Source organism: Eptesicus fuscus, chromosome 13, assembly GCF_027574615.1.
Source record: "Eptesicus fuscus isolate TK198812 chromosome 13, DD_ASM_mEF_20220401, whole genome shotgun sequence".
NCBI lineage: Eukaryota > Metazoa > Chordata > Mammalia > Chiroptera > Vespertilionidae > Eptesicus > Eptesicus fuscus.
This window is the reverse complement of record NC_072485.1, coordinates 33617982-33631627: the sequence shown is the minus strand read 5'-3', so window position 1 is coordinate 33631627 and position 13646 is coordinate 33617982. Positions and strand designations below refer to the sequence as shown.

At 44.0% G+C, this 13646-nt stretch overlaps 1 pseudogene; it reads left to right on the top strand.

The window, feature by feature from the left end:
* Positions 1-3432: 3432 nt before the first annotated feature.
* Positions 3433-4273, top strand: LOC103293637 (phospholipid scramblase 3-like; annotated as a pseudogene).
* Positions 4274-13646: the final 9373 nt, after the last annotated feature.

Genomic DNA, 13646 nt, shown 5'->3' with positions numbered 1-13646 from the left:
CATAGCTGAAGACAGTCCTCATAGCCAATTAGCCTGGGGGTCAGTCCATCTCACTGACATGCCAACAGCAATCAAGGATCAACCATATTAGGAGAGTGCACACAGTACACATGGAGGGTGCATCCAGAGCACCGAACTCAGGTGACTGGGAAGGCTGTCCAACTGGGCCCTACAGAGCACTGACTACAAAGACCACTCAACTGGCTCGGGAGACACAATAGGTCTACCTAATACATAGATATAAATACAGAGAAGTGGCCAAAGTGAGGAGACAAAGAAACAGGTCCCAAATGAAAGAATAGAAAAAGTCTCCAGAAAAAAGAACTAAATAAAATGAAGGCAAGCAAACTACCAGATACAGAGTTCAAAACAATGGTTATAAAGCTGTTCAATGAACTTAATGAGAATTTCAACAGGATAAAAAAGGACATAGAAACCATAAAAAATGTACCTAGAAATGAAGAATACCCTAACTGAAATGAAGAATACATTACAGGGAATCAACAGTAGAATACTGTAGATGAAGCAGAGGACCAACTTGGAAGATAAGGAAGCATAAAACATTCATTCAGAACAGCCAAAAGAAAAATAGAACATTTAAAGAACCTCTGGGACAAATTCAAATGACTGTCATTTTCATGATGGGTGAGCCAGAAGGAGAAGAGAGAGAGTAGGAAGCCAAAACCCAATTTGAAAAAATAATGATGAAAAACTTTCTAACCTGGTGAAGAAAATAAACATATAAGTCCAGGAAGCACAGAGAGTCCCAAACAAGATGAACCAAAAGAGGCCCACACCAAAACACCTCAAAATTAAAAAGCCACAGGATAAAGACAAAGAGAGAATCTTAAAAGCAGCAAGAGAAAATCAGTTAGTTACCCACAAGAGAGCTCCCATAAGACTGCCAGGTGATTTCTCAACATGAGCATTTCAGACCAGAAGGAATTAGAAATATTCAATGTGATGAAAAACAAGGACCTACAACCAAGATTACTCTACCCAGCAAAACTATCATTTAGAATCAAAGAACAGATAAATATCTATAATAATAAAAGCATATATGCAAGTGAACCAAACGGTCGAACAGTGGAATGACTGTCCAGACAACCTTCTGGATGACCTTCTGGATGAAGCCAGGGCTGTGAGGGCCAAGGCAGCCAGGGCTGTGAAGGCCTACTCTTGCACAAATTTCATGCATCGGGCCTCTAGTAAATAATAAAAGATAAATAGATACATATCTATCAGCAATTACTTTACATGTAAATAGATTAAGTGTTCCAATCAAAGGACATACAGTGGCCAGATAGATAACAAAATAAGATCCTTACATATGCAGTCTACAAGAAATATGTCTACATATTGAAAGACACACACAGACTGAAAGTAAAGGGATGGAAATAGATATTTCATGAAAATGGAAACAAAAGAAAACAAAAAGCTGGGGTAGTAACACTTATACCAAACCAAATAGACTTTAAAAACAAAGTCTATAACAAGAGACAAAGAAGGACCCAGCAACTTTTGGGTATTTATCCAAAGAAACCTAAAACACTAAATTGAAAAGATAAATATATTCATATGTTCATTATAGCATTATTTCCAGTAGTCAAGATATGGAAGCAATCTAAATGTCCATCAATAGATGAACTCATAAAGAATATGATTTGGCCATTAAAAAAAAAGAATGAAATCTTTCCATCTGCAACATCATGGATGAACCTGGAGGATATTATGTGAAGTGAAATAAATCATATAGAGAAAGACAAATATCAGATGATTTCACTTTTATGTGAATCTAAAAACAAAATAAACAAGCAGAACAGACAACAGATTCATAAATACAGAGGACATTTTGAAAATTGTCAATTGGAAAAGGTGAAGGGATTTTGAAGTTCAAGTTTGTAGTTACATAATAGTAATGGGATGTAAAGGACAGCACAGGAATCTATATCATAAAAGGCCTGTGGTCATGACACCATAATGGCATCACAACCAAACCTGTCACTAGGAGGTGCATGGAGCACCTCTCGCAGGCCTGGACTCACAGCTCACGTGGCAAGGCAGGCTTGCATGGGGCTGGTGGAGGGGTGAGTTGCGCAGGGCTGGGGGGCGGGGACCGCGTGGTGAAGAGGGCATGGGAGATGGGTGCTGAGCAGGTGGGGACGGGAAGTGCGGTGCGGGTCCCCAGGTGGCAAGCAGATGTGCTCCCACCATGGGAGGAGGAGCGGGGGCACACACGGCTGGCGGCGGGGGGAGGTGGTGCACAGGGGAAGGGTGCAAGCTAGGAGCATTGTGGGGAACCAGCAGCATCCACGGAGCATGTAAAGCATCGTGGGATGGCGAACATGGCCCTCATGGCAGGCTAGGCCTAGAGGACCCTACATGCGCACGATTTAATCATGCACTGGGCCTCTACTATAGTTAATAATATTGTAATAACTTATATGGTATCAGATGGGTAATAGATTCTTTGGGGTGATCACTTCATATCCTCATATATAAAGAGCCACGGTCTGTCATGACCTAAATGACCGGATGGATGACCGAACGCTGAACACCAGGCTAGGGAGCTGAGGGAGTGGGAGCTGATCAATTGCTGGCAGCGGTGACTGGCGAGCAGCTGGAAGGCAAACCTCTTGGTCCCTCCTCCTGGCCCTCAGACTCCAATCAATCAGTGGTGGAGGCGGGATGGAACTGGGGACTGGCTCCCTTAGTAGTGCTGCAGGTTCAATCTCAAGAGGACAGGCCAAGCACCAATGAAACAGCACTGCTGGCACGATCCCGACAGCACTGCCGGCCTCCTGGAACTCAGCCTCGGGCACTGCGGCTGCTTCCCCTCCCTAGACAATCCACAAGGAAGAAAGGATACCACCAGCCGTGCCAGGTCACTAGAGCCGGCCCCCACCCACCCCACTCCAGATGAAATGTGATCACTGTACACAGAAGGAATATAGTAAAAAAAACAAAAACCAATGACCAAGGGCCCACCTCCACGAGCTCTCAGGAGCCTCCAAGCACTGGGCACCCCGACTATTTTAGGGGCTTCAGGTGAGCAGAGGACACAGAGAGGACAGGAAATCTCCCTCGAGGTTGGGCCCTTGGTCTGATTGTGGATCCATCCATCCTTCTGTCTGCCAACAGCCACCTCCGTAGAGAATGGGAGAACAAAGGGAGGAGGCAGTTCTGCAAACCCCAGAGGGAATCCAGGGTCCCAGGTACTCTGCCCTGCCCGCTGACACTTTTGGTTTCTCCCCGAGTCAGAGTCGTCACCTGAGAGACCCTGGGCAGGCGCCTGGTGCAGCCACCTCTCCACGTTTGCCTGTTCATCTTTGTGTCTGTCTCTGCGTCTGTCAGGCTGTCCCTGAGCTTGCCTCCACTTCTAGAACTAAGCATCTGGTATAGCGGCAACCTGCGAACCTTCATCCCTTTCCTATGGCAGGATAATTGCCCCCCACAGGCTACACCCTTTTGCCCCCTCCTCCCTACCCTGTGACCACTGGGTACCCGGAGCAGGTGCAGCATCCTGGGTCCGACCGGCGCAAGTGCCCACCCACATGCCTGCCCCTGCACCAAGCCTCGCTCTCTTCCCCTCACCCAGCCCCAGTGCCCTGGGGCCTGCTGCCACGCCTGCTGCCCCCCTCTTGCCACTGCCCAGGGTGCCTTCTGGCCTCAAATTCTTGGTGCTGATTGATCAGATCCTGATTCACCTGAGGGCTGTGTGAGTGGAAACACTCCTAGGCTGGGAGACAAGTAACCAGTATGAACTGCGCTCAGGGACAGGCGGCTGAAAAGAGCAACTTCTGTGCATGTCTGTGCTGTGGGGCCTGCCAGCCCCTTCACGTGCGTCTGGTGGACCCCGAGGACCGAGAGATGGAAGTACAGTCACCACCAGGCACCACCATTGGCCATGTGCTGCAGACCAGGCATCCCTTCCTCCCCAAGTTCTCCATTCAAGATGCCGATTGCCATAGGATCCTGCGAGTGGTGGTGCCCTGCTGGACCTGTGGCTGTGGCACAGACACCAACTTTGAGGTGACGATTCTGGATGAGTCCCACAGTGTGGGCCGCATCAGCAAACAGTGTGTATGTGTGTGTGTGTGTGGGAGGGGGGCTGCTCCAAGAAGCCCTCACGGATGCAGATGACTTTGGTTTGCAGTTCCCACTGGATCTGGACGTGAGAGTGAAGGCTGTACTACTGCGAGCCACATTCCTCATTGACTACATGTTCTTCAAGAAGCGAGGAGGCACTGGGCCCTCTGCCATCACCAGTTAATCGGCATCTCAGGGTGAGGACCATCACCTCAGCCAGAACTCAAGATGGTCGCCTGCCTGGCCCCTCCTCAGTGGCAGCCCCTTTCCTCCATGTACACTGCAGAGGACAGACAGGGATGCCAAAGAGTCTGGGGCCATGGTGCCCCATCCCTACCCTACTCCCCTGGCCTCCTCCACTGTGGCCCCCACAGAAGGGCATGTATGAGAGCCCTTCCCCTTACCACTGTCTCCGGCCATTCCTCAGCACACAGGCATATAGGCTTTCAAACTTGCCCTACTCACTTCCTCTCACCCCCTTCCAGGGCCTCTGCTCTGGATGGGGCCTTTGGAATCCAGGGCTCTGAGGTTTTATAACAGAGCTGGGGTGGGAAAGGGTAAAGAGCACCAAAGATGGCTAATATGGCCACCCATCTCTGCCTCAGCTTGACCAATTAGTTCAGCCTCAGAATGTGGCACTCAGAGGGGATCCCTACTTCTGGCAATGGCTCTAGGGCCTCGGCCCCAGTGCCAACCTCCTCTCCCTCTTGGCCCTCCCCACAGCTGGTGCTTGCTGCAGCTCTGTGTGCCTTACTTAACCACCCCTTCCTTCCCTTTTCCTACAAAGGAAGCTGCATCTTTGTATGTTATATTCATATAAACTTTGTAATATTTTGGAAAAATGAAAAACAATGACCAAGAGAATGCTGCAGTCAACGTCAGGAGTCCGGCTCAGGAGAACGGAAAGAAGGGAGAATTCCATAAGTTGGCTGATGCCAAGATATTTCTGAGTGACTGCCTGGCATGTGACAGTTGTGTGACCACAGAGGAAGGAGTCCAAGTTTCTCAGCAGAACACCAAGGACTTCTTCCGTGTTCTGAACCTTAATAAGAAGGAACCTTAAATGAGAAGGAAGAGAGCAGTTGACCCACAGACAACTACACAGAAAGATAGGGCTCACGGCTGGCAAGTGCAGTGGTGGTGGCGGGAGCCTCTCCTGCCTCCATGGCAGTGCTAAGGAGCTTTGAGCAGGCGGGTGGTAAGGAGCGAACGGTCCCGGACTGCGAGAGGATTTCCAACTGTTGGCTTAGATGTAAGCCGGCAGGCAGTCATCCCTGAGGGGTCCAGGACTGCAAGAGGGTACAGGCTGGGCTGAGGGACCCCCCCCCAAGTGCATGAATTTCATGCACTGGGCCTCTAGTATTATATAAATATCTAGTCATGAGGTTGTACACCCAAAGCTAATATTGTACATCAACTATAATTGAAAAATAAAAAAGTTTTAATGTAGTATATATAAAAAGATTATCTTCTCACACAAAATCTTGAACAGAAATGTTTATAGTAGTGTAATTTATAAAATGTACTATATAAAATTGAGCATCTTTCCATATACCTGTTGGCCATTTGTATGTCTTCTTTGGATAAATGACACTACTGGAAATTCAGATATCCTTCAATGAGTGAATGAAATGGTTACACAAACCATGGTTTATGGGATACTACTATGCAATAAATTGAAATGAACTATGGATAGATATACCCTGGAAGAATTATGCTAAGTGAAAAAAGGCAATCCCAAATGGTTACATACTGTATTACTTTATATAATTCTTGAAGTGACAAAATTATATAAATTATAAATAGTGGTTACCAGTGTTTAAAGGGATGGGGGATGGAGATAAATAAGTATGGCTATTAAAAAGCAATATGAGCAATCCTCATGATGATGAAAATATTCTGTTTCTTGACCATATAAATGCCAATATACTGGTTGTGATAATTTCGTAAGTTGTTACCATTAGGAGAAACTAAGTGAAGGGAACATAAGAACTCTATGTATTTTTTAATAGAACTGCATGTGAACCTATAATTATCTCAAAACAAAAAGTTTATTTTTAAAAAGTCTGAATAATCTGCTAGTTCTATTTTTAATTTTTTAGGAACCTCCTGATTGTTTTCGACTGGGAGGAAACTATTTCACTTTTCCACTGAAAATGTACAAGGATATCAATTTCTCCAAATCCTCATTAATAGTTGTATTCTTGAATATCTATCTACCTATCTGTATTTCAGATATGTATGAGGTAATATATCATTGTGGCTTTGATTTGCATTTTCCTGATGATTAGAAATATTGAGCATCGTTCTATATACCTGTTGGCCATCTGTATGTCTTCTTTGGATAAATGTATATTCAAGTATCCAGTCCATTATATAGTTACCAGAGGCCCAATGCACGAAATTCGTGCAAGAGTAGGCCTTCGCAGCCCTGGCTGCCTCGGCCCTCGCAGCCCAGGCTTCGTCCAAAGGTTGTCCGGAAGGGCATCTGGACGGTCATTCCACCATTTGGCTGTTCTGTCTATTTGCATATTATGTTTTTATTATTATAGACTAGAGGCCCGGTGCATGAAATTCGTGCACTGGGGAGGGTGTCCCTCAGCCCAGCTTGCACCCTCTCTAATATGGGACCCCTCGGGGGATGTCCAACTGCAGGTTTAGGCCCGATCCCTCTATGGAATCGGGCCTAAACCTGCAGTTGGACATCCCTCTCACAATCCGGGACCGCTGGCTCCTAACCACTCACCTACCTGCCTGATTGCCCCCTAACTGCTCCCATGCTGGCCTGATTGCCCCCTAACTGCTCCTCTGCTGGCCTGATTGCCCCCAAATAGCCTCCCCTGCTGGCCTGATCACCCCCAAGGCTTTTATTAGTATAGATATGACCCTGCACAGATAATTTTACTAACCCTGCTTTACAATAAGGGCTTGATGATTGAATCATTAGGACCAGACACCAAGATTTCCTTTCTTTGAATAGTGGAGGGAATACTTATCTTGTCTTTAAGTTGCCCAGAAATTAAAATGAGATAATGACTTAGAAAAGTATAAAAGCACCATATAAAGACAACTGTCTTTTTAATGAAGTGGTAAAATGAAAAACACTTTTTATTCTCCCCTTCCTTCCTTTACAGCTTTTATTTAAACTTTGAAATTTATAAAAATTTCACTCCAATTTTCATTTCTTTACATTCAACATCATTTTGTACTAGAGGCCCAGTGCATGATTTAATCATGCACGTGTAGGCTGTCTGCCCGCTGGTCAGCAGCTCAGAAGTCCCTGGGCCCCTAGGGTGAGGCGGGGCAGGGGCGTGGTCCTCCTGCAGCCGGAGCCCAGGCCAGGGTCTTGCCTTCGCCTCCCACCCAGGAAGGCTGGGGCCGCCGCCGCCTCCTCTGCCTTCATGGAAACCCGCGTCCTCTCGGACACCGGGACACCGGACACTGCCGCGCGCTCCTGCGGCCCAACTGCTGCCAGACTCCTCCCCCGGGAGCCGCACCGCCCGCCCACCCACCCGCGCTGCCTCCAAACCTCCAAAACGCCGGCTCGCTGCCCCAGAGGCCCATCTGTGCTGCAAACGCTGAGCTCGAGTTCCCAGCCCAATCACCACCCCAGCCACCCCGAGTCCCGCCCCCTGTGTCTCCCGCTGGCCCAATCGTGGGCATAGCGGAGTGATGGTAATTTACACATTACCTTTTTATTATGTAGGATTGGTTTCAGGTTTTATATTAGTTACAGAATAGTGGTTAGACAATCATATACTTTACAAAGTGTTCCCCAATATTTCTAGTACACACCTGGCATCATACCATCATTACAACACTATTGACTATATTCCCTATTTAAGTGACAATGGGTTTACAGGTTCCTTTCAGTCTTTCTATTGTGTTGCTCGTCCTTCCTTTTCTTTCTCACTTCTTCCCTCATTTTCTTTATCTAGTATCTCAATTGGCCATCAAAGCTCAGTGAAGGCACTGGGACATGCTTCATCCATTTTACAGACCAGGAAACTGAGGCCAATTCCAGTTGGCTGTGGAACTTGACTCAGCACACAGGAAGCCCTCAGAGCCATGCTCTTTGCGCTTCCTAAGGGGCAGCTGCCCAGCAAACAGAACAAACCTTCCAGTCAGGCTTCCGAGCCTCTTTCTCAAGCACCTCTTCATTGCGGATGCTCCACATTCTTTCCTCTCCCCCAATTCTTTACTGCCCCCCCTCTCCGAAGCAGGTGGAAGGCTTTCCACTCACTGCCTAGGCATGCTCTGCCATGGGGCAGGGTGTCGAGAGCTTGCCTTTGGGTCAAGGCAGGAGCAGGAGTCACTGCCTCTGAAGTGTGAAGGCCGCCTGAGTGTGGCCAGTTAGCACTGGGAGCTTCTCTGAATCACATCAGTCAGTCCAGTACCCTGCAGTGCAGCACCCCTCCACTGAGGTGGCACCACCCCTCAACCCCCGCCTCAGGGGTGAGGGTCCTTGCCCCTCTGCCAGGAGTCCTTCCATGCCCCTTGATCCCTGGCTGGGCCCATCCATGTTTTGGGGGCACTGCAGAACCTCTGTCTCTCTGCAGATGAGGCAGATCCCTGCCCTAGGTCTCGGCAAAGCTATGAATCTGTGGCCAGAGGCCTGGTCTGGGTCTCAGCAACCACATGCCTGCAATGTTCCCAGGGACCCTGGGAGCAGCTGGGCGAGTCCCGCCTCACCTCCCCGGGGTGCCAATCTCCCCAGGGACCTCCGGGAGCGGCTGGGCGGGTCCGGCCACACACCCCTGGTTGCCGATATCTGGGAGCGGCTGAGCGGGCCCGGCCATGCCCCCCCTGGTTGCTGATCTCCCCAGGGACCCCCAGGAGTGGCTGGGCGGGTCCGGCCACGCCCCCCGGGTTGCCGATCTCCCCAGGGACCCCCGGGAGCGGCTAGGCAGCCCGGCCTCGCCTCCCCGGGGCGGCGATTTTCCCAGCGACCCCCGGAACTAAGAGGACTGGGCGCCACCATCTTGATCTTCTCAGTGGCTGGATAGGCCACCCGGAGTCCCACCCCCCAGCCTCCCGCCGGCCCAACCATGGGCGTAGCGGAGGTGCAGTCAATTTGCATGTTTCTCTATTATAAGGTAGAATGTTATTAGTTTTTTGTTTGTTTGTTGCTAATGAGTTGTAATCATTTCTCATATATTTTGGAAATTTAATCCCTTAGCTAATACATAGTTTGTAAATATTTTCTCCCATCCCATAGGCTGCCTTTTTACTCTGTTAATTGTTTTCTATGCTGTGCAGAAGCTTTGTAGTGTGAAGTAGTCACACTTGTCTATTTTTGCTTTTGTCACCTGTGCTTATGGTGTCATATGCAATGAAATCATTGCCAAGACCAATGTGGGGGGGTGGGGGAGGAAATGGGGACTTGCTAATCAACAGGCAAAAATCCCAATTATGCATGCAAGTTGAATAAGTTCTATAGACCTTCTATACAACACTGTACCTATAATTAACTTTACCATATTATATGCTTAAAGATGTTTTGAGAGATTAGATCCAATGCTAAGTGTTCTTAAGTCTGAAATCACATGTCATTTTGCTTTCTCTAAATGTCTCCAACTTATACAATAGAACACATCTTATTATAATTAAAATTTTTTCTTGATAAAACAGAAACCTATCACTTTGTGGTGAGTAGCTTTCTGGAAAATGAAAGTCATAATGAAAGTTGTTACAAATGACTGTTCCATGGATACATCATCTGAAAAAGTAGAGAGATGTTACTGTCTGAAACTTGCTACCGTCTGTATTTTCCAATTACAAAGTCATTTATTAGAATCAAATTATACACTTTTTTTATAATTAGTGACTTGGACATTTTGGGTTCATGCAAATTTGATCACCTATGGAGAGTCTATATCCCAGAATATCTTTCCACTCAACATTTCTTGGTAATAATAGAAATGTCACATCTCCTGTTAAATTATATCAACCACTGTTAAGTCAAAGAACTTTAGGAGAGAACTGAAGATCAAAAACTGAAACCCACAATCTGTTAAAGTCACACACACACACACACACACACACACACACACACACACACACACACAGTTCATCAGGCTGTGGCTTTGTCTTGTTCCTTTCACCCAGTATGACATACCCAATAGAAGAATGTGAGGTGAACAACCCTAATTATTATTTTACCATTCACTGAGTAGTCTGTGATTTCCATGTGCCTAACAACACACTAGAGGCTAAAGACATTGTAAATGACCAAGCCCGAGGCCCTGTGGTGCTGGATTTTGTTCCAGAGGAGTTTGTGGCTGAAGTGGCTGCCGTTTGGATACAAGCATCTGTTTGTCCTCAGCACCAATTCTAAGTTCTCCCTTGTACACAGACTCGGGGAGCCTGGAAAGCTTCTGTTCCCAGATTCCAGAGGAAGCAGGATTGTGTGGCTGGCTAAATGCTAACAACGGAAGGCTAATGCAGAAGACTCAACTTGGTTAATTTTATCTAGAGTTTTGTTTTATATTTCATTGATTTTTGCTCTTTTTTAATTTTCTTCTTCATACCCATTTTGAATATACTTTGCCATAGGTGAGTGTTTGTTTCTAGCTCCTTAAAGTGGAACTTTCAGTCATTTATTTCAGATCTTTCTTTGTCATAAGAGCATTTAAAACTACAGATTTCTCTCTAAATTTCTAACATAAGCATTTAAGGTTTAAAATTCCCTCTAAAGCCTGATTAGCTACATGTCACAGAACTTGATGTATTGTATTTTTAGTACCATTCAGTTCAAACTATTTTCTAATTTCCCTTGTGATTTCTTCTTTAATCCACAAAGTATTGACAAGAGTATTGGTTAAATTGCCAATATCTGGGGTGGGGAGAGGGTTGAACATTTAATTGTTATTGATGGTAATTTATTTAGTGACATTGTGTTTTCAATATTTTGAAAAATGCATTGTAACTTTTTATGGCCTGCCACAAGGTCCCTTTTCAACATATGGGCCACTGATTATTCTGGTATAATTATTCTATCAACTTCTGAGGACAGAGTGTTAAAATATCCAGCAATGATTGTGAAATTGTTTATTTTTTCTTTTAACTCTATTTTTTTGCTGCATGCATTTCAAAGTTCTGTTGTAAGGTGCATAGACTTTTACAATTGTTATGTCTTCCTGACATGAATTTTCTTTTATCATTGTGATACATCTCTCTTGGTCTCTGAATACACTCATTTCAACAGTCTATTGTATGTAATAGTAATATTGCCACATCAACCTTCTTAAGCTTACTGTTTTCAAGGTATATCTTTTTCTTCTATTCACTTTCACCTAACGTATCTTTGTGTTTAAAATTTATTTCTTGTGAATAGCAAACATTGAGATCTTTTTTATCCCCTCTGACAATCTCTACCACTTTATTGCACTGCTCAGTCCTTTACCACTCAATATACTGTTATATGATTTGACTTACTCGGGATTTTCTATTTATTTTCTATGCTTGCTTTGTTGTTTTGCCAATGTGTCTACTTTGTTACCTTATTTTGGATTATTGAAATATATTTTAGAATTTTAACTTATGTATTTGTGTTAGCTATATTTCTTTGCAATATTTCATAATGGTTGTGCTAGAGATTATATTATACATTCTTAATTTCACAATCTGCTTAGCCAATTTTGTATCATTTTATATAAAATGTAGAAAGTTTCTAACATATAGTTCTATTCACAACCTCTTCATCATATATATTATAGCTTTTTTATGGAATATATTTACACATATTATAAGCCAACAATACAATGTTGTCAGTTTTGTTACATAATTATATATAAATTAAAGAAATTAAAAGTAAAAATAGCTTCTCATATTTAGCCATATTTTTACCTTCTCTAATATTCTTGATCTCTTCCTAAAGACTTGTTTCCAGGTAGCATAATTTTCCTTCAACCTGAAGAAATTCCTTTAACATTTCTTTTAGTGCTGGACTAATGGCAACTACTTCTCTTAGATTTCTTTTATCTGAAAATGCATTCATTTGCTTTCATTCTTAAAGAATATTATCAATGAAATATTCTAGGTTGGCTTTTATTATTTTCTTTCAGTCACTTAAAGATAGTTGCCCATTGTCTTATGGCATTCAATGACTCTGTTAAGAAGTCAGTCATCATCCAAGTCATTGTTCCCCTATATGAAGTGTGAATTTCTTTCTCTAGCTGTTTTCAAAATGTTTTCTTTATATTTTATTATTATCAGTTTACATATAATGTAACTAGGTTTTTTGTAGTTATCACAATAGACTGAGCTTTTTTTATGCCTTTCATCAAATATAAGAAATTATCAGCTGTTGTTTCTTTAGATATGGTTTCTGCCCCATTTTCTCTCTCCTCTCTTTCTGGCACTCTCTTTACATGTAAGTTAGAGCTTAAGCATGTCCGACCTGTCCCTAATATTCTTGTTTATTAGAGTGCGGTGTGTTTTTTTTTCAATTTAGTTTGCTCTGTTCATTATGCTGCATACTTTTTTTATAGCTTCAAATTCACTGAATTTTTGGCATCTTTATTCTTTTCTTAATCCTAATATCCAGTGACTTTTTTTAACTTCAGATACCATATTTTTCAGTTCTTCTCTTTGATTTTTTTGATTGTTGGTAGTATTACAAATGTCCCCCATCCCCCCCTCCATCTACCCTCCATCTAGACCCCCAGCTTTTACCACATTATTATCTGAGTCTATGGGCTACGCTTACATGCATATATGTTCTTTGATTAATCTCTTCCCTGCCCCCCCCCTCTCAGATCTGTTGGTCTGTTCCATGCATACATGCCTCTGGACCTGTTATGTTCATCTGTTTATTTTGTTAATTTGATTCCACATACAAGTGAGATCATGTAATATTTGTCTTTCTCTGACTGTATTATTTCACTTAGCATAATAATCTTCAGGTCTATCCATGTTATCTCAAAGGATAAGAGCTCCTTCTTTTTTTACTGCTGTATAGTATTCCATGGTATAAATGTGTCACGGCTGTTTTATCCACTCATCTACTGTTTCCAGATCTTAACTATCATAAATAATGTTGCTATGAACATAGGGGTACATACATTCTTTCTGATTGCTGTTTTGGGTGTCTTAGGATATATTCCTAGAAGTGAGATCACTGGATCAAATGGCAGGTCCATTTTTAATTTTTTGAGGAAACTCCATACTGTTTTCCATAATGGCTGCACCAGCCTGCATTCCCATCAGCAGTGCACTAGGGTTCCCTTTTCTCTACATCCTTTCCAACACTTGTTATTTGTTGACTTTTTTCATGGTAGCCAATCTGGCAGGTGCTAGGTGATACTTCATTTTAGTTTTAATTTGCATCTCTCTGATGATTAGTAAAGTTGATCATTTTTTTATACGTCTATTGGCATCTGAATGTGTCACAGATCATGGAATCAACAGTATTAGTTCCTTCTGCTGGCTGCCAAGAATGTGCCCCATGCCTTTCTCTAGCTTCCAGTTGTTTACTGGCAATCTCGGGCATTCTTTTGGCTTATAGATGCATCACCCCAGTCTCTGACTTCATGTTCCCATGGTGTTCTTCCTGT